Source organism: Monodelphis domestica, chromosome 8 (genome assembly GCF_027887165.1).
Source record: "Monodelphis domestica isolate mMonDom1 chromosome 8, mMonDom1.pri, whole genome shotgun sequence".
In the NCBI taxonomy this organism is placed as follows: Eukaryota; Metazoa; Chordata; class Mammalia; order Didelphimorphia; family Didelphidae; genus Monodelphis; species Monodelphis domestica.
The window spans coordinates 158,183,486-158,211,044 of record NC_077234.1 but is presented as its reverse complement, the minus strand read 5'-3'; the positions used below and the strand labels follow the sequence as shown (position 1 = coordinate 158,211,044).

The 27,559-nt window shown below is 32.6% G+C and overlaps 1 protein-coding gene across 2 annotated transcripts in view; it reads right to left on the bottom strand.

Moving 5' to 3' along the window:
- Positions 1 to 27,559, bottom strand: part of GPC6 (glypican 6) — a 1,241,421-nt gene that overhangs the window by 913,151 nt on the left and 300,711 nt on the right. The window lies entirely within an intron of this gene.

The following is a 27,559-nucleotide window of genomic DNA, read 5'->3' as shown; positions in this document are numbered from 1 at the left end:
TCCTAGCTCCATAATCGTTACTATTTCACTAGCTGAAGGAGAATAATTCTCTAGGTTTATCTCCTCCTCTAGGGACATATGCCCAAAGCAAAAAGAGTTCAAGAATCCTAAAATCCTCTTAGTTTTTCCCTTTGGGTGCCACTGAATTACTTTCCCTCTTTTCCTCTAGCTTTCATCAGTTATTATCCCCATTCATCACCCTGAATGTTTTCAGAATGCGATGCATTGATACTTTGAAGTAATTCTCTTTTACTAGCGTCCAATTATATCACCTTACTGTATTGTGGAGGTAACCTAGAATTTATGAGATATATGCCAAAGAAGCACATGCAGATATGATTTCTTTCATTACTTATTTGTGCTTTCTATAAAACTTAGAAGTGGGATAATTTCCAAATTCTCAAAGGGTTATGAGTAGTTATTCCAGCCAAATAACCTTAAGGCTTTTCTAGCTTATTCTTTCTACTTCTTGAAACATTATATCATCATCATTATATTTCCAAAAAAATTCAATGTAACTGTGTTTGAATGGATGAATGTATATTCCTGACTATCAAAATTATCATTTAATATTTCACTTCTGTATTTTCCATTTTATCTCTGGCAGGCGATATGTACAGATTTCAAATATTTTTATCTTATAATCTGTAAAAGATTTATTTTTAAAAAATAGGTCCATTATGTAAACCCAAATCTTAAAGTCTTCATCACCAATGGTTATTTTTCTATGATGTCCTACAGTGTGAAAAACCTGCATCAACCTTTTTCAAAATGCCAAATGGTTTTCTTATAAAGTATTTATTTTGCAAATACAAACTCAGAAATTGTTTTTTTTCAGGTATGTGAGTAACAATACAAAAAATAAATGCTTTTACTAAAATATTTTGTCACAAATAGTATAAAATTAATTCACATCAATATTATGGAAAATACTGCAATATAAAGTCCCAAAAAAAAGGTATATTTACTATATAATGAGGTTCTCCAAATGCTCTTTTTTGTAAATCTTGACCTCAGTAAGAATGGGGAATTAAAGTACATATTTAAGGACAACCACTAGACTATAAAGGCTAACCTGGGAGGGCAGGAGTAGTTTGTTTGTTTGTTTGTTTTCCACCACATAATTTATTTATTTATTTAGAATATTTTTTTCTATGCTTATATGATAGATGCTTTTTACACCCCTCTTTTGTCCCTCCTCCTGGGACTGATAAGCAATTCCACTGGGCTATACATGTATCATTGTCTAAAACTTATTTACACATTATTTATATTTACAACATAGTGATCTTTTAATGTCAATACCCCAATCATATCCCAACTGAACCATGTGATTGATCATATGTTTTTCTTCTTCTGGTAGTAGATTTAAGAAATCATATTTCCCAGATTATTATTTGCATTTGGATAAGCTACTCCATCACTATAGATATCTACATATAAGAATATAGGCATTAGATAGTGAGCTCAACCCAGAAGGAAGAATAGAACTACATTTGGGAAATAGCAAGCCATTTAAATGATGAGAAACTAACTTTGAAAAGCTCATATTTTTTAACACTACTATTCTCATGTACTAGATAGTAGTGCATCCTTAGATTGTGGTGTATTACCAACAATAACACGGTTTAAGAATGCAAATAAAATATATTATCAAGGATATGTGTGACTAGATAAGGATGTAGGTTAGTCCTAGATAAAGGAAGAGGGAGAGAGAGTAGTTGGAAAGTCTTGATGTTGGACTGATATCTAGGAAATCATAAAATTACCTAGAAGAAAGCTTCAAGGTGAGTGGATAGATATTTTAATGAGGATTAGCTAGGTATTTAGTATGGATTATGGATGGAAAAGTGTATGAATGGCACAGATTAAAAAAGTATGGATAGGTTTTGATCTTCGCCAATGAAGGGCATATGCCATTGCTAAGATCACAGAAGCACCATAATTCAATTACAATTTCCAAGTTGGCCCTGACAAGAAACATCATCTACAAAGAGAACAAGACTGAAATTATCTATTGAAACATCACATGTGTCATTTAAGAGCAGAGTTCAATTGTTGTATAAACAAAAGGTGTATAATTTGACTTAGAAACTGATGAGGGGTGAAGAAGTTCAACTCTGATGCATCATTACACCACAGTTTTCCAGTTTTATTTTGAAGTATTTAACTAAATAAAACTATTGAGTGCTATCTTACATTTATACCTTAATGCAGATGGTGTTAGTTCATATTTTAAAATAGACATCAGGAAGTCAATGAATTTCTGAAAGTTATGTATTTGGAAGAGTCATAAAATTATATTGGACAAATTTCTAATATTGATTTTCTGGGATATTAAAATCTGAATTGAATGAACTTTAATGCAGATAATGAAAGAGAGTTTACTTTCTGTTAACCCAACATGAATCAAAATAGCCTCATTTTATTTCCCATTAACATTTTCATTTTTTTAATCATTGGAAGTATATACAAAAAGCTTTCACCATAAGGAGTAGTCATGGGATGATATTGGAAAAGAGAGGAAGAAATAATCAGCTGAATTTTCTAAAACAGAATTGCTTTTAAATTGTTGGTCAGTCAGATTATGAAATTCCAGGCACTTGGTTACTTATCTGGAGGCATAGATCATCTAGGGAAGTTTCTGTGAGAGTGGGGCTATTAATAGAAAGCCAAGCACCACACAATCAACAGTTTTGAATTATGATGTGAGAAAAGACTTCTGAAGAGTCCCATGGGTGGCAAAGAATTCAAATTAGTCAGTACTTAAAGAAATTAATTCAGACTATTCACTGCCAGTTCAAATACTAAATATTTTAGTGATTTAATGAGGAGTCAGTACTCATTAGAAAAGATCTTGATGTTGGGAAAGAATTAAGGTAAAAGGGAAAAGGTACAGAAAAGTATGAGATGGATGGATCGTGTCACAGAAGCAATGAACATTAATGTGATAAACTTGGAAATATAGTAAGGGAGAACTTTTCTAGTGTGCTATGGTCCAGGGGGTCAGAAAGACTAGAATATGACTGGACAACTGAACAAAAGAAAACTGCAGATGAATAACTAAAATCTCTACAACTTGATTTTTGATAAGTAGCCATCTGGAATGTCTGAATGCTTACAGTAAAGAGGGGGAGAGGAGGGGAGGGGAAGAGTGAGAGGGAGAGAGGGAAAAAGGGAGAGAGGGAGAGGAGAAAGAAAGAGAGAGACAGAGAGACAGAGAGACAGACAGAGACAGAGAGAGAGACGGGGAGAGAGAGAGAGAGAAAGAGAGAGAGAGAAAGAGAGAGAGAGAGAGAGAGAGAGAGAGAGAGAGAGAGAGAGAGAGAGAGAGAGAGAGAGAGAGAGAGAGAGAGAGAGAGAGAAAGAGGAGTAGGAAGAGGAAGAAAGATTCACTATCTCTCAAGGTAACTTAATCTAATCTAAACAATACAATAGAAATACAAATAATCAAAATGTTTTCTCTTAAACTGAGTCTCTAATTTCCTTCCTAGTTAGAGAAAATAGAGTCTAACATCTTAAGATAAGGAAGCATGGCATGGTAACCTTGGAGTGAGAATTGTGGTTTCTAATTCCCCATTAGAAACTCATTAGCAGTGAGGTGGCGCAGTGAATTGAAAACCTAGAGATGGGAGGTTCTGAGTAAATATCTGTCCTCATACAAGTCCCAGCTGTGTGACTCCAGGAATGCCATTTAATCCCCACTGCCTAGTCCTTACCACTCTTCTGCCTTGGAACCAACTAACAGTACTGATTCCAAGATAGAAGGTGAGAATTTCCTATAAGTCATTTAACAGTTCTCTGTACCTCAGTTTCCTCATTTCCAAAATAAAATGGTAGTCTCAATGCACTCTGCTATTCTAGTACTATATCTATAATTCTATGGTTTTTCCTTCTGGAAAGAAAAAAAATCTACATTTTCATTCCCATAAGAGTCCTTAAAAAAATCAGACAAATACCACATCTTCTCTGACCACATTAGTAATTATTTCCCTTACTCTTATCTTCTCTAAATACAATATCCCAAACTGGCAGGGGTAATGAGTTTGTTATATCATAATATCATATAATGATGATATAGAATAGGACAGTGCTATTTCTTTATTTCTATAAATGGAAATAAGTGTTATTTCTTTTTTTTCTCTATTAATGTAAAACTGTTTTCTATGCTGAGACTCTGGGCAAGTCACTTAATCCTCTTTGTCTCAGTTTTCTTATCTATAAAATGACTTAGAGGAGAAAATGGTAAATCACTTTACTATTTTACCAAGGAAACCCCAAATGTAGTCACAAAAGTCTGGACACGACTCAAAACAACTGAACAATATTTTCTATGAATCATCGTAGAATCCTTCTCTAATCTTACTCCCATATACAATCATGGGACTAAATCATGGTCCACAGTCATGAAGTCCTATTCATTCTACATCTGAAAAATTTCTCATCTATGTCTTTTATCCTTTTCATTTCCACTGTCACCCTCATTTTTATTTTCACTAAACTTTTTAGCCAGAACCTATATGTTTGTAATGTATTTCTCAAGCCTGTGTCCCTTCCCCATCATCAACTCTAATCATTCCTCAACTGTCCCAAAGCTCTTAATTACTCTTCATTGATTTACAAATGAAATCTAAACTCCTTAGTATGACATTCAAGACCCTACTTAAACTCACTTCACTTAACCCATATTCTTGTCCAAAGATTCCATTCAATATGGCTCAAATGGTCTTCTCAACATATGCCTTTGCTCACAAGATTACCTACTTCTATATCACTCCCTGTTCTCCTCACCAAATCCATTTGTTCACATTCTACCATTTTTCAAAATTCAGTTTAAAGGTGACTCTCTATCTAAGCACTTCCCTAATCGCATAAAAAAGAATCTCTCTGCCATCTTGAAACTCTCACTCTATTAGGTTTTTGTTCTTTAGAGGTACTTCCTACATTTTAATTGCCATCATTTTTTTTGTTTGATAAAAAACTTCTTGCCAATTGAGATTTCATTTTCTTTGTATTTTTTTATCTCTTTGTGATTAATACAGAGTTATTTATTCCACCCTATGTTCCAACAAATGCTTATTGAACAAATGAATTCTAGAGAAAATAAAGGTCAGTTGGTCATATCTTTTATCCAAAGGTACCATTTCCTCCAGATGATCCTAGAATGAGATTTCTTTGGCATCTACTTGAAGCCTTACAGTGAAAGAGGGATCACTGTATCTTTAAGAATACTTGAAGGTAAATCCTGTCACAGATAAAGTATGTCCTATGACTCAGAAATTAACTGAATCTTTTTCAGGCTCAGTTTCTTCATCTGTAAAATGAGATGGTTGATTTCTAGAACTTCAAACACATATTCCATCTCTAACTCCATGATTCTATGGTATTTGACTTAGAATGTAGCAATGAAATAGTTTTCTACCTACACACACCCCTCCCCTATTGTTGCTAATTAATATATATAGCAATGATATATTTACCTTTTAAAAAGAAAGGGAAAAAACCTAGGGGACAATATTTTTTTCTTTCAATTGAGTTTGGTTTAAATGTTCTAAAGAAAAACTAAATGCTTCTGAAGAGACAGATCTTCCTTTAAAGGCTGGCAGCAATTTCAAAAGTTGTTCAGCAGATCCAAAATAGAGAGACATAAAAAAAGTAGCATTTTCAGCAAAACTTATTTTTCTCAGGCATCCAAAGTACCATGTAACATATACGTTTGGTGTCCTTATTGATTTCTCATAAAAATACATGTTTTATGGTTAGATATACAAAACTTCCTTTACTACATTAAGTAGGAGCATTTTTGAAAGATTCACCATTAAAAAGTTGACCTAGTTGAGGTTAATATTCATTATCATAAAAGTTGTGATGGCTAGACTTTTCTAATTTTAATTTTATTTCTAATATTTGTTAAGCCGTAAACATATTTTAGAAATGATAAGAGACTAAATCTAATGTACACAAAACTGATCTTCACCAAATAAAGTCTATGTGGACTTGTATACAGAATCCCAAATTATAACAAACTATTTTACATGCTACAAATATTACAGCAATATATATTAAATAAAAATGATTCTCCTTTTCTCTATTTTAGCACTTCAGTTCATCTGCTAGAGCAAGTAAAGGAACTGACTCTTACTCTGATGGTGTTTAGTTATTAATATCACTGATAAAATGACCAATTTTATTGGTTGAGAAAGAAAAACTTTAATAGCTTCTTTTGTCAAACTGATATATGACTAAAGGCAAATATTGTTTCAACAGTTATTTCTACTTGTCAGATTTTGATCTCCAAATGTGGGATAGTAGGTACAGAAAAATAATTATATTGATATTGTAATAACATACATTTATATAACATTTTAAAGTATGGAAGCCAATTTATATTTATTATCTCATTTGTAATATAAAATATAGAATGAAGACTTAATATTCTTTCTTTAAATCTATTTCTTGTTCTATCTCTATTGTCACTGCCATTCCTCACACCAAAGATAATCACTCCATGCTATACACTGCTAATATCCTATTTCCTCTCCCTACAATGAAATTGATCTCTGATTTTACCTGGGTCACAAAATATTGTTATATGAGTTTCATAACTAGAACTGTGGCAATGTTAAATAAAAGGTGCTTGGATTACATGAAGCATCTCTCCCTAAGACTTTCTCCAAACTCAGAATTCCTGTGGAGAAGATGGTAGTGAGTAATCTGAGGTTTCCTTCCAAATCGTATATTTCCTCTCACCCAAATTCCCCCACCACACCTCAAGAAAGGCTTAGTCTGAGCTGAGTCCACACATAAAATGCTAGTGTTACACATTCTGAAATCACTGGGGGAAAATGGCAATGCCAACTTAGATTCCAGTCAATTCCAACCATGAGGTAACAAAATTGCCAGTCATATGTTCTGTGGCTTTAATTGTGAAAGTGACCCTTTGGTTTCTTAAAAGTTTTAATAAAAATTCAATCTATAACAAAGCCCAAAATAATGTTTTTGTTCATCTTTTTAACCATTTAAATTGAAGATAAGATGTTAAATTTCTAAAGTAAATTTACCATTTTTTAACCATTTTTCCCAATGTGGGTCTTTGGTTACTAGCATTTGATACAAAACAAAACAAAACATAAACTTGACACTATGTTGATATTAGCATAAGATATTTATTTTTATAAATCCAAGCAAGAATAACCTAAAATGTCATTTGTTCTGATTAGCTAAGTATTTTCAATGATTCTTAAATTAATATGCCTGGAATGAATTCTAAACAATTGTATTTTTTTGTTTAGAATGTTTAGAATCAATTCTAAACAGTTGTTTTTTAATTAGTATGAAATCCATATAATTTACTAATTTCCAAATTCTAAGATTTCCACCATAGATTTAAAATTCTAGATCTAATAAGTATTTCTTTTAAAGATATTTTAGGGTTATTTTGAATGAATCATGGTACAACATAAAAAATGTATTGATAATATACCTGGTCATAGTCTAGATCAGATCTTTATATCCTGAAGAAGCTTGAGCAAATCATGTAAACCCTGTAAATCTCTATTATATCATCTGTAAATTGAGGATAACAATATTTGCATACACAGATTTTAATGGCTGTTTTGTAGTAAACTCTTTGGCAATCAATGTATTCTATAAATGTTAATTATCATTATTTTATTAAAACAAGCTAATTTAATCACTATTTTCAAGAACTGAAATAAGTATTGATATATTCTTACCAGGCAAAGAAAAATGGGGCAGTTCAATAAATGGAATTCCATATACCAGAGGATGCAATTAAATATATGTGTACATATATATATATATATATATAGTTTATACTTATTTTGAAATAAAATGTGCATATTTCAGAAATTAATCTGTGGAAAAACAACTATTAAGGAAATAACACGCATTGCTACAGTATATTTTAACATAAGCAGATTATATAAAGAATAGAAAAAATACCAGTCAATAATTACAATATGAAATTATTTTCAGACAATAATTATCCAATGTAAACAACACACATTTATAACTAAGTTTTTATCTATATTTCTGAAAGGAAGGTAAGGACTATTTTGTTTTTATTTTTAATGAATTTTATTGAGTTATTCTGCTTCATCATATGTAGTTATCCCCATTTCCCATTCCTTTATGCACACAGAACTATTTTATTTTAATTTTTTTCCTCTCCATTTCTAGCATAGTGCTGGATCCATACACCCTCTATAAATCCTTAAAGATTGATTAACTGATCATGTCCTTTCTTAAGGAGGTAAAAAGTTCAGGATCTTGGATTGGTTTAAATGAAGTCTAGAAAAAAAAAGGAAGGAATACCTTGTCAAAATCTCTTTTTGGCATATATCACATGATACTGAAAATATTGGCTAGTATAAATTTGATTGTTCTTTGCTATAACAAGCAGTTCAATTAATGAAATATATGTTATCTCAAATACATAAGCCATAAAATAAATGAAATTATAAATCTGGCATGTAAAATCAGCAATATGGTAGAAACATACTTTTTAATGTAAATATTAAATTTTAAATTAAATTAAATTAAATTTTAATTTAATTATAAAAATTTAATGTAAATACTTTTTAATGTAAATATCTCCAAAAAGTTCTCCAGTCATTATAAATATACATATATATATACATATATATATATAACATTAAACCAGTAGGATGGAGAAAAATGTCTTTATAATAATCAATTTTTTCTCAAAACAATGTGATTAGAGAATCTGAAGTGTTTTCCCATTTTTACAACTGTCAAAGGCTCATTGGAAATCATTATTTGGGAGAACTGAAATAAAACTTTGCTACTATAAAAACAAATTTAATTTCCTATCTAAGAAATAATATGGATAACTTTCAGTCCTGTAACCTTTTGCTGATATTTTTTCCTGCTGAAGAAAAATAGAGATCATAATATGGGTAGCTCCAAACTTAATAATAGGTTATTTTCCAAAATACATCTTAAATCAGTTTGGAATTCATAATCTTTTTCTAATGAATGCAATATAGTAGTTTTAAAATTATTTAAGGTTTTAAGATTAACAAAAAAATTGAATTCACAGTGTACTCAATCAATCTATAAAACATATTAAGTGAGTAAAAATACTGGAAGAGGAGGTTTTAGAGTATCATTTGGGAATGCCTGGGATAAAGATTCTAAAATTCAGGCTCTTTTGGATTGACAGGTAAGGGCAGAAGAAAACACCAAGGACAGAAAAAAAGAACAATAAAAGACAGAAGGATGCTAGGAAAGGGTTGAAGTTATTCCTATAGCTGTGAGAGAGAACATGCCAACAAACCAAACGGTGACTGCATGGAGGAAGAGTGGATTCACAAGCTTTGGAAAGAAGAGACAAATATTCATTATGCATTTTTTAAGAGAGACATATGTCTGGCTCCATGTGTTCCTCAAGTCTAACTCAAGACATTCAGAAAAAGATTGATTTTTGAAGCAACAGATCTGCAGGGGAAACTGACTCCTCATGTACTTGTCTCCTTTTGAGTTGGGGAATTTCTTTTTGAATGAGATTAGAATCTCTTGGTTTGACCTACTCTACTCTCAGCACTATCAGTTCAGATGTTTCAACTATTTTAATATGTCTTAATATGCATAAATTCTTTTATTTCTGTCATTATTTATTTGGATAAAAATGGCTTTATCCATTAATTATTTGTGATGGTCTTTTGTGGAAGTAGCATTTGATGGAAGGGAGTAAAACTAAGAAATGTAAGCCAATTGCTACCCTTTCTGATTTAAGAGATAGTAGTCAAGAAAGCCTTTTCATTTAGACATATTGTACTCTAGGTTAGAGCTGTCATATTCTATGTATGTGTGTTCTTCTTTGAATCCAGAATCAGATTAAAATATAATTAGAAAATGTTTAACAAAATAAATACAATACAATAGACAATGTCAATCTATAATTTTCTAAGTCAATAGGTGACTGAAGAGATCTATTATTATTTTAATTTGACACCCCTTTTCTAGGTGAGAAATATTTAGGAGGATATATAGAAAGAATTCTAATTGTTGACTTGTTTCTCAGAGCCAAGGGAACAGAATGACCAACCTTGTAGCTTTCTCTCCTTTTCCCCTCAAGTCAGAAATTGTAGTCTCTTTTGAAGAGGGGTGGGTAAGATTATCTATCAATGTCTCTGCTTGAGTCACATTTAGACAAGAATGTGGACATACATAACTTATGTGGGCAGCATGCTGCTTTAATTTAACTTAGATTACTTTTTTACTTAATTAATTATAGACCATGCAAGTCACTGTGTCAGCTTTAGTGCTCATAAATCAAATAACAAGAAAGTATATTCTATTCTCTACTGAATTCAGTGCCTTTGAACCATAGTACACTATGCAGATTTGGTAATGATGGCACGAAATATTTTTCACAAAAGAATAAACAGAATCTGAATACAATAACAGAAGTAATTTTAATTCCATCACTATTTAGTTTTTTAAAGAATTAAAATATATAATGATATACAAAATATTCATAACAGATTAAGTTTGAGCTACTCAAAAAAGTGTTTTTCAGTTACTATAGAGGACTTGTACTAATGAGAGAAAAACTAAAGGTATTGGCATAATATTACTATTTCCTTCACCTTTCTACCATTAAATATGGACCATATCTCTAGCTTTGTGGTCTAGGAGATGACAACTGTTAATTAAAATCCTACCTTCTGCCCAAGTTTATATTTATTTTTGGCAGGATAACAGTATTTAATGTCTCTATGATTTCTTTTCTTAAAGAATTTCATTTTTACAACATTTAATGCTAAAAGAAACCTTGATGATCAAAAAATATAATTCTTTCATTTTGTACACAAGGAAACGGAGGCCAAAGTAGGTGAGAAATCTCTCCCAAGATCATATAGTCAACAACTACCAGCCTTAGGAAATAGGTAATGGAGGAAGATTTCACTAGAGATCTTCTTGATAGATACGGATTAGGAAAGAGTCATGTAGATATGGGTAGAGAATAGATGTCCTCTGAGGTCTGAGATTATTTTAATTTGAGATCAACATGCACACAAATAATATTCAGAATTGGAACTCAGATGATATGTGTTCTAATTAAATGGCTTTTGGTCTCTGGTAAGGCAGAACCTCTGATGCCTTTTGATGCTGCTCAAAAATGGGATTTAGTGAGTTGTAAGTTTTCTGAGCAATGGAGATCTTCAGGATAAGCTGGATGACTATTTGCCCAGAAACTCTAGTTAAGATTTTAGGTTCAAGGTATAGGTTGGATTGGATGACCTTTACATGGCTTTTCCAATTCTGTAATAGAATAAGTATACAAAATGGAAACACAGTTTGAGAAAATGGAAAATTAGAGATCAGATTCCACCACAAACATAAACAAAAACATACTCTCTGCAAAAAAGTACATTGATATGAGAGTGACCCAAATGAAAGCAAGCTAAGGATAGTTTCTATTTTAGACTACTTTAAGGAGAACAAAGCATTTTGTTTCCATTGAAATACTGCTATTTCCATTTACAGATGAGGAACCTTTGACCAGAGAGATGAAGCAATTTATATAAGGTTATATATATAGTATGGAAGGACAAGAGCCAGGATTCAAAATCAGATTCCAAAGTTGGGATTCTTTCCACTATACTGTTCTAGAGAAGGGAAATTAAAATGGCAATAAAAATTCAAAATTTGTTCTGAAAGGATCTCAAATTTAGTTCATAATCAGTGAGTTAATCAATAAGCTTTTATTAAGGCTCTACTCTGGGCCAGCTACTTTGCTCTAATGTTACAGGTACAAAAAAAAGCAAAAACAAACTGCACATGATGGGAAGGGCAATTTCCAAAGAAACTATTAGATATCTAAATAGCTTTGCATTCGATTTGGTTCATACTTTAATATGAAAAAATATTCATAAACTCCAAAGTCTATTTTTTTTCTGGGAAAGTGTGTGCCAAAACACACTGAGTGCTAAATCTGTCTTATACCCATCTGTCAGAATCCTTTACCTTGTAAGTGGGCAGTAATGGGATAGAGAAAAATTGTGTATCAAAAATAGTTTACTACTGACCTTGGCATAAACACAGCTCCTTTTCAATTAACTTTATAAAATAGGTAAATAAAGGTTCTCAATTATTGCCTCAAAAATCTAAATGGGAAGCGTTTGCACTGTTTTCACTTTAGCTTAGCCAAAAATGTTGTGTTAATTGGAAATATTGCAAATGTGCTTCTGTTTGTTCTCTATCTGCAAATTGAGTTCATGGGAAGTTTGAGGAAATGTTTTCTGTAAAATGCAAAAAAAATAGTAAAGTCAAGAAGAAAATTCACAAAGTAAAATTTTGATGAATTTAATTCCTTTGGCACTTAGAAACAAATCCTCCAAAGTGATACCATTCCTTTAATGAATTAAAAACCAAGAATGTTATATTAAATGAAGGAACTAATTTAACAATGAACTATCAACTGCTAAGATTTTATCATAGACTAATCTCAGGATTTTGATGAACTTCTTAAAAGAGATAAATCAATTTGGGAACCAGAGACTTGTAATATTAGTAGTATAAATATTTTCCAGATGCTACATATGACTTATTCTATTTGCTATGCAATGACTACACATACACACACACATTCACAAAAGGATGGGAAAAAAACATAAGGTGCCATATTTCCTCATTTGCAAAATGAGAAAGTTGGATTAAATGACATGTATGGTATCTGTGATTAAATGAATCCATATACTGGGAGCCTCCTTTGCTTATCATAGAGAATTTGATAACATAAAATCAGACCTATAAACCCTCTCAGTTCAATTATATTCAATTTCAAATTCTTTATGTACCTGCTATATTTAAACCACTATTTAATAAACTTAGATGGAGCTCTCTTTGGGAGTGATGACAAAAACATATTCAGTTATATGAATTTTAGATGAAAAGATTAGGATTTGGCTAGATTATTTTCTTTAGTAATTAGAAACACAGCAAATATGATTAGCAATGACACTTATTTTCATTTCTCACACTTATTTTTTTTCTTTTTAGCCCCAGAAATTCTTGGTCCAAGAAAGGCCAGTGAGTATCTTTCCCATCCTAACTGCATTTCAGTAGATAAACCCATCTTTCAAACTGGGTAGTAAATTCAGTAGAAGAATGAAAATAAACTTAGACTCAGCAAATTAACTTTCAATGATTGGGGGTCTCAGGCTATTACATTGTAGAAATTCAGAAACATGCTCTAGTGAAGAACAACAGCTGCAGCTGGATCCCAAACCACAGTGCAACAGCCGTTGTAGCATCTGGGCCAACCACTACCACTGCTACATCAGTAAATAAGTTGAAAGTCCCTTTGCAATTTGTTCCTCTAGAAACATATCCCCAATCCTTTTTGGGTAGCTTTGAGGCATCAACCCTAGTGAGGGCAAATGACATTTAAAAAAAAGAATTTCAAGAAAGATTGTGTAACCTTTGCTCTCTATTGATAGAATGGATGCTAACAGCAAGAAGCTAATGGGGATTTTAATTGAAAAACACACAATTCTTCTGAGTCAGAAAAAAAGGAAGGAAACTGTAGAGATGGCAAAACTGCCATGCTTTCTTCTAAGTTAGCTAATGAGCAGCCAGCATGTCTTAGCATTCTGCAAATGACAATCCATTAGCCCACCCAGTTTGGTGAAGAAAATCCCAAAATTGCAAACACATAGTTGTTGGAAAATTTACCACTACTGTCCATAACTTGCTTATTAGTAATTGAGATGAAGTAGAAATTGCAATTTCAAACTCTGTTTTGTTGTGTCTTTTTTATGACCTGTTTAGAAATAGATGTCTGATGACCCACGTAGATGGGTCATCATGACCTTAGGATTCTAAATCAGGTTTATGGGGTGTTGCTTTCATTATGATCCTATGTAAATGTATTCAAAGTGTCATGAACGTATAAAGTGTCTCATTTTGAAGACTTTTATTTTCACAGAAGCCTTTTCAACTATTTAACTCAGCTTCCCTTAGACCTTAATATTCTAGTGAAAGAAAAGGAAGTCAACAAGAATATCAGTTTTGATATTTAGTAATGGAACCCCCAGGAAAATAGAAAGTCCTCTAAATTCATTTTGAAATATAAGCTTCTTGGGAATAGCACTTATTCTATATACTTTTATTTGGGTAGATTACCAGAAATTGTTTTATGAAGGGAAGATGTCATTAGCAATCATTGCTTGAGTTAGTGAAATCTGCTAAAGATCATGGATACTTAATTTTGGCTGCTATAATGCAGAAATTGTTTAGAAATAGTAACAATATTTAAGTATTCATCTTATTTTTAAACAATGACAAGCAAATTATGGCTCGTAGATACAGCAAAAATGCCTGAATATGGAAGGCATAATCATGGAGTTGAAATTATATTAGGTTTGGAGTCATTAGATCTGATTTCAAAATATGTCTTATAAATTCTATCTGTGTGATCTTGAGAAAATTATATCACTCCATTCTGTTCATGTGAAAATAAAAGACTGGCTGGTCTTTTTCCCAGTTCTAAATCTATGTAACTCATGGGCAAATATGAATGAATATTATTACTAATATGATACTACTATTACCCAATATTAGCTAAAAAGCAGGCCTTAGAATCAGAAAGATTTGGGTTCGAATCCCACTTTTGATATTTCCTGTCCTTGTGGCACTAAAAAATTCAATTACTCTTAGTGTTCTAGGTAACTTTCTAAAGCTAGACGTTGCAGAGAAGGTGCCTAATTGCATTTACAAAGGTAGTTTCCTTGTCCAAGAGTTGTCTATAGAAATATAATCATTGTTCTAATCTCTATCACCATTTTCAATATTTGAGAATGGTTTTGCTCTTGTGTTTTAATGTACAGTATAGTTTTAGAATTGTTGACCTCAAAGCTATTTAGTTCAACCCTTACAGAAGTAAGGAAAGGAAGAGAATAAGCAATATTTATAATACCTATTAGGTGACAGGTACTGTTCCCAGCACTTTAAAAATATGAGAATAAAATATAAAAATATAAATATTAGCCCCACTTTAAAGTTGAGAAAACTGAAGTAAATAGCGTTTAAGTGACATGTCCAGAATTACAGATCTTATTGAGGCTAGATTTGAACCCTCACATACTTGATCCTAGACCAAGCATTCTAAACACCGTGGCACCAGCCACCTTTACTTGAGGATTTCCCAATTTGAAGAAGCCCACCATGTCCTAGAGCAGCTAGGTATTCCTTTGGATAGCTTTCACTAATAAAAATCTTTTGCTAACATTGCCTTTTCATTCGTCTCTAAGGAACTTCCACCCAATGTTCCTGGTTCTGCCATCTTGGGCTAAACAAAAACAATCTAATCTCTTTCGCATATAACAAAATCTTTAAATCCCTAAACACATTTATCGAGTCTTTGCCAAGTTTTCTCTTCTACAGGTTAAACAGCTCCAGTTTCTCCAGTGGATTCTCATTACATATACTCAAGGATGTTCACCATCCTCGTTGCCTCCTTGGGATGGTCCCCTGCTTATCAGTGTCCCTTTTAAACTATACCAGTCGGAACTAGACCTGAATGTTTCAGTTAGGCTCATAAGTGGGCAGAGTACAGTAATGAGATTGTCAGTCATTTTTTAGAAGGTATGTTTTTCTTATTACAGCCCATGAATACAAGTTAATAAACATTTCACCTTTCAAAATTTTAAGTTATTTCATGTAGGCAATATAACAGTGAATAGAAAGATGGCCTTGAATTCTGGAAGATCTAGACACAAATTGCCTTTGGTGCTTATGCATCAAAACATTTACTAATCCTTAGTATCCCATTGAATTACTCACTATGATGTGGATCTACAATGGGAATTCCTCACGGGGAATTTTTTCCTTGAAGTTAGCAATGCAATCAAAAAGGTCAAGTCTGGGGATTAATAAACAATATCCAAAGGCCAAAACCAAGTCAGTTTATGTTTTTGAAAGCCAGCCTCGGTACTAAGAATGTATTGTTTTTTATACTTTAAAATATAATAAACTTCTATTTAAAGATATAAAAACCCTTCTCAGCTCATCATACAAAAACAGACAGTAGTAGAAATATTGCTCATGGATAGTAGTTTGCCAGACCTTGGTTTCAGTCAGATCAATATTTGTTGGGTGCTCACTCAGTAATCATCAGAGGTGTAATTATTATTCCAACTTTATGAATGGGGAAACTGAGGCTGAGAGGTTTAACGAAGCAGGATGTGAAATCGAGTCTTCCTGACTCTTTAGTCCAACAGTCTATACCCAGTGTCACTTAACTACTCCCATCATAGTGTTGTATTAGATATTTTTTCAATGAGTCATTGAAGATATTTTTTTTTCTTTTCCTCAACTAACCATATCGCATGAAAGTGATCTCTAAATACCATCCTTCACTTGGAAGTATTCAAAAGAATAGACCATGGCAGCTAGGTTGGATTCACTCAAACTAAAGGAATTACTGTAGTCATTAAGACTTCCACTTTTACCAGACCAGACTTGAATCCAAATGGCTATTCACAGAGTTGCATAAGAGGCTTATTTTGTGTTTTGATTTAAGTAGAATTCAACTAAATTAATGCCTCTTTTGAACACATTGATTATGTGCTGGGTCTAACTGGCAGTCCATAGGAGATAAAGTATATGCTCTTAACTAACCCATTTAGAGTAGACAATTTTGTAATGATGACATTTGTTCAAGAAATAAGGGAAGAATTACACTCAAAATAGAACCACATTTCCCAAGTTGGGATACTGGACCTACTCCACCATATAGCCTTCAGGGTTTGGGAGAAGGAATCATGCAGAGCCAGGCAAGTGAGGTCCAAACTTATTATACAAACATGGGGAAGGCTCTGTTATTTATACAAGACAGGTAGGGAAATGGGATCATTTCTGTTTCCTACTTCTTGTAAACAACAGTGTTAGTAGCTCCGAGAAGACTAGTCCACATGCCAGGAATGCACTACCTCCTGACCTCTTAGGATCTTAGATGGTCAGTGGATAAATCTTAAAACACTTTTGTGTGTTAGTCTTGGATTATACTTCTTTCCCCAGGATTCCAATGGGTCAGAATCATTGATTCAGTGATTAAAGATGTAAAAAGGCATTGTCTAGGCATGTAGACTTTAAATTTAAAGTTGTAGCTCTTATACTTGTCTCACCAAAAATAAACTGAATGGTGTTGTTTTAAAAGGGTGATTTCTTTGAGGTGTTGTGAACCCAACAAGCATCATGCTAGTTTCAATGAAAAAGAGAGAGACTAAATAGTAGTAGACTAAACAAAGTAAAAGTGATCTTGAGCTATTGAAGGAAAATGTAAAATATAAATGAAATGTTTAGATGAGAGAATGCAACTCACATTTAAAAAGCATAACATTTAGGCAAATTGTGGGTGTTATTCACAACGAAAATCTGGAGAATAAAGAGAGTTTAGATGCTTTAAAAAAATGTTTCAGTAAGCTTTCCAATTATTCCATTACATATGCATAACATTAAGGGCCATAATAATGGGCCAGCTATCAGGAATCAGGTTGAAACAACATTCATTGATTCATTCTGTGAGTAGACTGAGTTCTGGATTTGTAGCTGGAGAACTTAACACCTAAGATATTTTGAAAAAAGGGAATTTCTCTTTCTTCAGCTATAATGTGTAGAATTTTTCCTAAATATATTTTATCTGCTTAGTAATTTATTTTGTAGTCCAGATCCATTCCTTCATTGGTATAAGGAAGTATTGGTTTGGAAACTCCCCCCACTGATGTAGATCAGGAATTAATCTGTAAATTATAATCTTAGAGAATAGTTTACAACTATTTGGTTGCAAACATTAACCAATTTGTCAATCATACCACTTATTTTTTAGAGGCAGGAATCAAATGTATATCTTGCTGATTCCTTAGCCAATTCTATTACTGCATACTCTTCTATATCAAGGAGTTTAGAGCCTAGAGTTATATAATTTAAACCACTATGTCTTTTGCTTTGTTTAAACTCTAATGTTCCTTATATTTGATGTTTCATACTCTTAGCCCCTACCAATTCTGGGCTCAATATGGGTATGTCGGGTCTTCTGGGTGTCTGTGTGACAGAAGGGAAAATGATATTTCTATAGTCCTATGTCCCAATTAATAAGAATAATAAATCTTTCTGTGGTGGTAACATTATTTGAATTTGTACTGAATACTTACTGAACTAGATTTATTCATAAAAATTTACATAATGTTAATTTCAATTACTAAAAATTCAAATGCATTGATGACCTTGGGATTGGTGGTGGGAAGGAAGGGGGAGCTGTGCCTTATTCACACTATTGGGGATCTAGTTGTACTCAAATAGAGGCTTCTCCCCATATTGGTAGAATGATAATATTTATCTTGAGGTCCAAACAATGCAATACTATGTTTGTTTGCAATGTTAGGTTAATTCTGTGTAAGGCACTGGACAATGCACTAATTCTCATTAAATTCAATTGGAGTAATGAGGTAGAGAAAATTTTGAGTAGCTTTCCATCTAGCTAGAGAGTCTAGGTAAGATGTGTATGGGGAAAAACAAACACACAAACAAACAAGTAAACAATGACAAAAAACCCCATGCAGCTCTAATAAAAAGGTACTATCAAAGAAATGCAAATTGATATGGAAGCAATGAGATGCCATGTGGTCTGAGAGAATCAAAGCCTTTTTGGATTACATTATTATTCTTTTGAGAAGGAAAATATGCCACAGACTATGCATTAATAGGAGATACATAAAGGAGTTCATTTTCTTCTAACATCTAAAGGCCAGGAAGCTTTCCCTTTTAGTTAGTTTACTGTTTCTTTCCAGCTACACTTCAAAAGTTTACTTTTAATTTATAAGCTATGTGGATAAAATTAAAAGTACTAGGTAGGGAGGCAACAATAAGACCATGTTTTACTCCATATGCTCATTCCAAGAATAATATTTGAGCATTAAACATGTCACAAAACTTTAGAAAGAACAAATGAGAACTACCAAACTTTTAACAGGCAGTATTTTTAATTATGCACAATAGATATTAATTGTAAAAAGGATATCAAATCTCTGCTCTGTTCCTTCTTCCTCTGGGGCATATATGTTCTTTGTGCTCATCACAGAACAAATAAGAGTGTGGATTGAACTGATAATTCTCTTACACTTGGGTCTTATACTTGGAAAGACTGCTAGAAGCAATATCTTTTAGCAGTCAGGTTGAGCAAGCAGTTCAACCTTCACAGGTTACTCCTCGTCAAACCAAAGATAATCTGTTTTCAGTACTGTGAAATGAATAAATATATTCATATTTAAAATGAATTGTTATTGTATTCCTTGAATCATAGGAAGAAATACTTCTGAAGTTTGAATAGGACAGGTAGACGAATAAGATACGGTTATGACAAGGTGATCTTATTCTCTTTGCTTTGTTGTATTCTATACTTAGTTCATAGTTTGGGATAATAATGACAATCTATTCATAATGGATATTCTGGCTGACTTCTTAAAAATCGGACCTCACCATGAGTACCAGTTTTATATGGGATACTTTAATGGGTAGCTTTCTACCACAGATGAGGCAAATAAAGTCTCTGAAAGACCCATAACAGAGCTGATTACTTCTCCAAAGTCTCAGTAAAAGCCTCCTCTCTTCTACTGAAATCAGAAGTGGGTCAAAGAAAAGCTAAGATAGATATTAGCATAGCTAGCCAAGTCATTTCGAAGAAAATGTCAAAATACTGGAATGAAGTAGCAACTAGCCTCTTTGGCAAATATTTAACCTCCTTCCAACTTGCTCCCTTACCAAGTGTAATTCAAAAGTCAACACTTCCTACTCCCTCCTCCACAAAAAAGAGCCAACACTGTTCAAGGAAACTGCCATGTCTTCATCTGTATGATTTAATTCTTATGGAACACCAAGTAGAATATAGGTAAAGGACCTCAACATTATCCTCTGACCAAAGTAACCCCAAAGAAAAAAAAAGCAAAAAAGCAACCATGACTGATAATGTTTTATGTCCGTATTATTTCAGGTCTTCTATTTATTGACTAGGGCTGTAGACTTAAGAATTCTAAACATAGATAAGTGTTTCTCAAGTGTTTAACCCATATGACAAAAATAAAGCTAATATTGCTTTAACAGAGGAAAGAGTATAAGATCTTATTAAGGCTCCCTGCCAGAAGCAGAATTCATGAATCTGCTGGTTACCAATGGTGTGATATTTTGGATATTACTATATTCATGCAAATACACTGGTAACCCACAGTGGACCTCCTACTAGAAATCAGGTTTAAGCCAAGATAATGGGGGGCAACATAATCACACATGTTTCGAAACTCTAATTTCATCTATTTAATGAGTTTTCAGATGATGAGATAATAATGTTTGGGCCACATTCTAATTAATACCACAATTAAATATTTTCTTTGATTTCCAAGAAAATCAGTTTTCTCTCTTTGGTAGCAGATTAATTTGCCCTTAAATAAAAGTCATTCCATAATTTGCTGATATTTACTCAAAGGATTAGTGAGCTACTGCCACTGAACAGATCCTTGTCTGCTCATTAACATTCATGACCAAGAATCCTTCTGGTAGGGTTGGTTTCAGCGGCTGATAGAGCAATACTTAAAAGAAATTGGCTTGTCTGTGAAACAGCTGCTCAGTGAAGCCACCATGCAAGGGAATTGGTGATAATAAGATGATAATATTACAACTACACTGGGAGCGTAATATATTCTAAGCTACTCTGAAGTATATGGTAGGGGTCTAAGAATTAGAACAAGATTGGTAGTCCATCAGAGCAGACATGAAGCCGCTGATTAGCCTCTTGCATACACATTTTAAAATAGTCCTGTCAAATGCCAGCGCACAGAAGTAATTGAACCCTGCAAAAAACATGGGTCCTTTCTGCACCTTGTTTCAAGCATCCTCAAATGCGGACCAGGCTTCCCAGCACTGATGAAAACAGGAAGTGGGCAATTTCTAAAACTGCTCAATGACTCTGACAAAGCATATCCTTCCTTGGTATCTGATTCTTATTTTTGGAAAAGCTTCCCTTTGGGAAAAATGCCCAGATTCCTTTACAAGGTTAGTAAGATTGTTTTACTCTGAAACTACTGTTCATTTCAGCACCTTCTGATTTCTAAGGCGATGGCCCTTGAATTCAAAGTAAGTCAAAGAAGTGGTGGCTGAATAAGCCTAAAGTAATCATTTAGCTCCAATAGCTACTTTTACCTTCAAAAAAGATTATCACAATTATCCTGGATACATAGATTTAACTCTTGGTCATCTGAACTAACAGGGGAGGGTAAGCAGTCAGCCAATCTAAACATCATTTCTCTTCGACCTTAAAATACATTATGAGGTTTACATGTGAAAAGGCTGAGAGAAGAGTAAATTAGAGATCATTCTGACCTATCTCATTTTACAGATGGAGAAACTGATGTCAAATGAAGGAAATTACTTATTTTTTCTTTCTAGAATAATCTTAGCACTGAAGTAATTTTCTAGTTACTTTTCATGTGTATTAATATTCAAATTAATTTGATTTTCTGAAGGTCAGATAGCTAAAGATATGCTCTTTTTCTGAGATCAAGAGTGTTATAAATATATGCATTCTAAACAATAACAACAAATTATAAATCTTGTTTTGTATCAGTAGCAACAAAGATCCATAGACTCAAAGGAAACATATGGTCCAACATTTCTCCAACTGCCCTTTTATGAATGAGAAAATTTAGATCCTTCAGCCTCCTAAATAGTATGTATATGTGTATATGAATGTATGTTTAAATATACACATATGCCTTTACTATATATTTAAGTATGTAAGTAAAAACTATATTTACAAAAAATCCTAGAATTTTGCCTTACTCTCTAGAAAACACCTTATATTTCTTTGTTCTATCTAGAATAATCTTATTCACTGTGAAAATTAGGTCATATTTTAAAGAGATCATTCTGTCATCTTCCTCTCTGCCTTATAAGAATGAGAAATTATATTTAACAAGGAAACATAAGCAGGCTTTCATAGTACCAAAGCCATGGTACGGTATATAAATTACTGCTCTATTCAGGACGATAGATATTTTGAGGGTGTTACTACAGAATATGTTTTTCATAAGGATGGAAATTACTGTTCAACTTTTTTTATTTTGCTTTTAAAAATGCACTCCCTGCCAAAATCTCTGGACAAATGTATGACATTAAAATACATAAATAAGAGCCAGGAAGAAAAATAAAGTCATAAAAAAGAGAAGGACATACTAAAAAACAACTTTATGTGGCACTTCAAATATGAATAAACAAGAATTCCATCAAATCAGAAGGGAGAGCAGTTTCTAAATGAAAAGTCCCCTTACTAAAATGTTTCTCTCTGGGGAATTCTGGTTCCATAAATATGCATGTGGAGAAAGTTGGTAGTGTAGAACACCATGATAACATAAGGTTTCATAAGTTAACAAGAATGAATATTTACTAATTACTCATACATTAATAATTACTCACTGAAATCTATTTTAATTCAGAATATATGCAGTCTTCCATTTGGCAATATTTTTGCCTTTTTTTCTGCCACTTTAGTTGAATTCATTACTTACCATTTGATTGAACAAAATTATCAAAATAATGATTTCCAATAAAAGAAATAATGCCTTGAGTTTAAATATTTGTAATCTACATAAAAACCATTAAGAATAATTTCTCTATATTTGTGACTTCAATTAAATGACTCCATCCTGGAATATGACATATAATGAACTGATCAGTGCCTACCCCTGTGTGCTTATACTGATTTTGAGTAAGCAAACTCTTGGTTTCAGTTTCCTTGTCTTTAAAACCATTAAGGTGGGATCAACCCGAGGCTATCAAGCATTTTGATGAAGATCTGTTTTTTAAAAAATTTCCATGAAGCCTTTAGATTCCCATGGTAAGTAGAAGGACACTTGTTCCTTATGGGAAATCCCCTGTGATGAGTGAGCTAGGATAACTGTTAGGGAGCTATATTTCCATCCTTTGAATGTATTGCAAAATAACCTAAAATATTTGTTGCATTTTGCACTGGGAATAAGAAGCTACCACCTCTTACCAATTGTCATATCCTGACAGGAAGATAACTGCAGAAGTCTCAAAAGTCAGAAAAGGAAAACACCCTGGCATAAATACTACCCATTCATAACAGTTTAAGATTCCTGATGGGAACATTTGAGGTTCAAGTCTAGAGTACAATTAGTTTTTAGAGATGTTTACCAGGAATAATAGAATCATCACCAGATATACATATAGGTTTATGTATATATCCAGTGCTGTGCTGGAGCCAACTCAAAGTGATTCTACAAAGCTAACTGATAAACTTTCAGTGTGAGCATTTCTACCTTGTTAATAAGCAAAAGCTATCATTCAGGGCTTGAATTATTGCTTTTTTGATTGTCAAGGCTTAAAAATTTGAGAGAGAAAATGTTGATGAAGATTCAATTAAAATGTGTTATGCATATGCTTTTCTGAATAGTCGCTTGTTAAACATTTACCAGTATGATGTATATGTGTGTATATAGTTTTCTTAATTTATTTTTTTACATTGGTATAATTTTCAAAAATTGCTTGCTGATATTTTATGAAATGTGCTTTCTCCCTACCTCCCTTCTCTCCTCCATCCCCAAGATGAGAGGTAATATGATGTATAGTATATATGTCATTATTCAATACATATTTCCATGTTCATCATTTTGTGAATAAAGACACATAGTGTATGTCTATGTATCTATCTACCTAGGGAAACAGAACTATATAAAGATAGAAATAAATGGAACTATCTAAATCTATCTATTGGAGAAAGGGGAAGGAAGTCATGAAGATCAATAATGAAGTCATATTAATTCTTTTATTCATTCATTTATCTTTCATTTATTAAATGCCTGCTATTTGTGAATCAATATGCTCAGCCCTTGCACAGAATGATAAAATAAAATACAACTCCTGCTATCAATATGCATCAGTGACATAAGTCCTCAGACCAAGTAAATCACAGGTCTTTGAAGTATTGAAATAGTTGGTGGCCATGAATTACTGGACAGGATGTGGTAGGGCATAGGGTGAAATTTTATTCTCAGTTTAATTGTTCTAACTGTTCCAGAAGGACATGAGGCTGTTGAAACCTGCTTAGACCCTTTCCCAATCTTCACTCATCATTCTCTTCAGAGAAGTATAGCTGAGAGCTCAACTGATACACAAGTGAACAGATCTTTTAAGTTGGTCAGATAGAAGAGGGAAGCGCTCTCTCCATTTTCACTTGACAAGAGGAATGTGTTGTTGAATGAGAGCTGGAAGTGAAGACTCAGGCAGGGAGAACAACATTTGGAAGTTTGCCATCGCTGAAAATATACTTGCTATATTACCTAGATATTAAATAGATACCGCCTCTCAGTGAATTTTTGGTGAAGAAGGGAAGGGGGTGGGAGAGACAGATGGGGAAGGGAAAAGAATTTAAATTATAACATTTTCAGATTCCTACTGCTACCATTAATCTTTCTCATTTAAAGAAGTGCCACTAAAACTTGTCAAACTGATAGCGGCTTAACTTTAGTGGACTATGAAAAAAATGTTAATCTTATTATGATCTTTGAGTTCTAACAGAAGATACTGTGATGGAAATGTATATAAACTGATAAGCAACTCTGAATATTAGCCAACCTTTGTTGTATAACATCATCCCATTTTGGGGAAAGAAGGTGAAATCTTTTAGGTTTAGAAGAAGACAGTTGAGTATGGAATATTTTTTATTTTAAAATATTAACATTATCTAGTTGTGCTTCCTTCTCTATTTGCTTTGACACATCTATTCAGAGAATGAGAAACGTGCTTCTTTATCTGGAAAGAGAGAGTATAGGACTAGATAATCTCTCTAAGGTATTCTCATTCCAATGAATCTGCATTGATTTTGATTTGAGAAGCAAACATTCATATAGGACTGAAAAATCTAACAAAATGAAAAAAATGCATTTTCTATATGCTAAGTCTTTCTCAAATACTCAGCTGTCAGAAGCATCTTATGTTTTTGAGATTCCTGAAAAAATTCCATGAATAAAAGTGTAATTAATAAAAATTTAAAATAATAAAACCAATAATTTTAAATACTAACTTAAAACATAATCAATAATTAATAGTAATACTATTATTTTTAAAACAATCAAAGCCCTTTATAGTGATAAGAATCACATCTAAGTCAATGCAAGGAAGTCAAAAATCTAGAACTCCTATCTTGTAACCTTGATAGATTCTAACATTATATATCCTTAATCACTTAATGTCCCCAAATGAATTGAAGAAAGAAATTGGAAAAGAGACATTTAGTGCACATATGAATATTTTGATATTTCTCACAATTTCTAGACCAGTCACTTAAAAAAAATAACTCTGTACATTAAATACTTGGCTTTCATGATGGTAAACTGAAAAGAAAACAACAACAACAACAATAACAACAACAAAAGGTGGGCAACAAGAGAGTGCATAGTTCTAAAACCACTGCATTCAGTAGTTAGATTGGGTCCAGGATGAAAACAATTAGATGAAAAGCCCTTGGTGATAATACATATAAACTCCTTAATTTCTCTTCTTAATTCCATGGTAGCCCAACCAAATCTAATTATAATGAAATAGCCTCTTAATAGAGAACTTCACTCTACCTGTAACTAATCCTGTCTTGAAAATGAGCCAGATCAGTGTCCTGTCAAGTTGATTGACTTAATGCCCCTAAGTACAGCAACACTTAAAACAGGCATTAAAAGGGAGAGAAATAGAGTTGAGCTAGAGCAAGGGGATTCTTAAATAAGACAAAAATGTGACTCCAAGATTACAAATTGCTGATGCAAAGCAATGAAAATACATGGCTATGGTGAAAGAATTGCTATTTAATTCATGCTTGGTGGGTGTATGTATTTGTTAAAAGAAAGGGGAAAACAATCCCTGAATAGCTTTAATAACTTCACTATCCATCTTTTATTTATAACAATTTGATCTCTTTCTCACTCTAGGTACTTCCCAGACATTATTTCAATATGATTTTCCAGTTGTATTATAACAAATGAAGGCGAGATATCTTCCAAAGTCACAACCTCAATAACTACGACTTGGCAGCCAAGACCTCATACTAGCTTTGTGTAGTCACAAACATAGTATCTTTAGGTGGAGTGACATATCTCTAACCAGAGCTAGAGGTAGAGGATTTTCTCTTTCAAGAGATGTGTAATCTGTCAATCAAATATTGAATAGGTCACCATAGACTCATTGAGGGAAATGCTATGAAAATCACCTCTAACATACACAGATATACTTTATAATAGGGATAGAGAAATTCATGGATAGGCAGAGAGAGGGAAAGAGAATTTGGGAGTCCAGGAAAATCTAGAGATTTCCATATGAATTGACAGATATAATAAAAACCAACACTTCTCTCAATAGCCAGCCCATTCCAAGATTATGAAATGTTATATGGACCTCCCTTTTAATAACTTTATTAGAGAGTCAATATGAATGAAATCAGAAGGTTTACATAATAAAAAAGGTTGAAATTTTATTAAGCCACTGAACAAAGAAAAAGGACCCTTAGGCAGATAACATATTTGCTGTGCATTGACAAGAGAATCTGAAAGAAATGAAAGGCAGCTATTTTGACTTTGGGCTCATTATTCATATTGCTGACAGATACCAGGGTGGTTCCTAAAACATGGTAATGGTTATCACAATGGGCAAGTTAGTTTAGAACAAACCTTTACAAGCAAATTATTTTCAAGTTACTAAAAACTCTCTTTTTTAAACAAATATAATTTAACTTCCAATAAGTAAAAAAATGCTGAGTATGAATTTCAATATTTTCTTAGGTATTGCTACATTGAAAAAACACAATATACTGGCCTTGATGTTAATGACTCTCTTCTGATTTTTAATAGAAAATACTTATTTTTAAAACATCACAAAAAGGAAGAATGCTCAACAATCAAAAATTCAAAAGAGGGCTTAAACCTGATGCTGTCAATCCTGTGGCAGAATCCTAATATCCTATGATTATTGGACATTTGGAAATGTTGGGCATCTCAAACACATGGTGTTCAAACCCCAAACCAAAGAAAGGGTCTAGAAAAGAGCCTAAGAGTGATTTTTTGTTCTATAGGGTACCAGAGGTATATAAAATGGGAGAAATTGCTGAGGAAAGAAGAAGAGCCAATGTATGATGACCATGAATAGTCTTTCTTGTCACTTTTAGGAATATGTTTCTCAATTTCTTTAGATAACAAAAATGCATATTATTTTTATGTATTATTTACATTTAGAAAACACCATTGAATTCTCTGTTAAATTTAGCCAGGCTAGGACAATGAAAAATTATTTAATTTATAAAGCTATTTTCTCTCCCATTGAAATTATATATATATAAACACATATATATATATATAATTTAGAAATTTACTCAAAAAACATATCAAACTTAATTGTTTAATAAAGCAACTTTGAAATGATATGCCTTTTTTGAAAAAACATAGTAAAAAGGAAAATG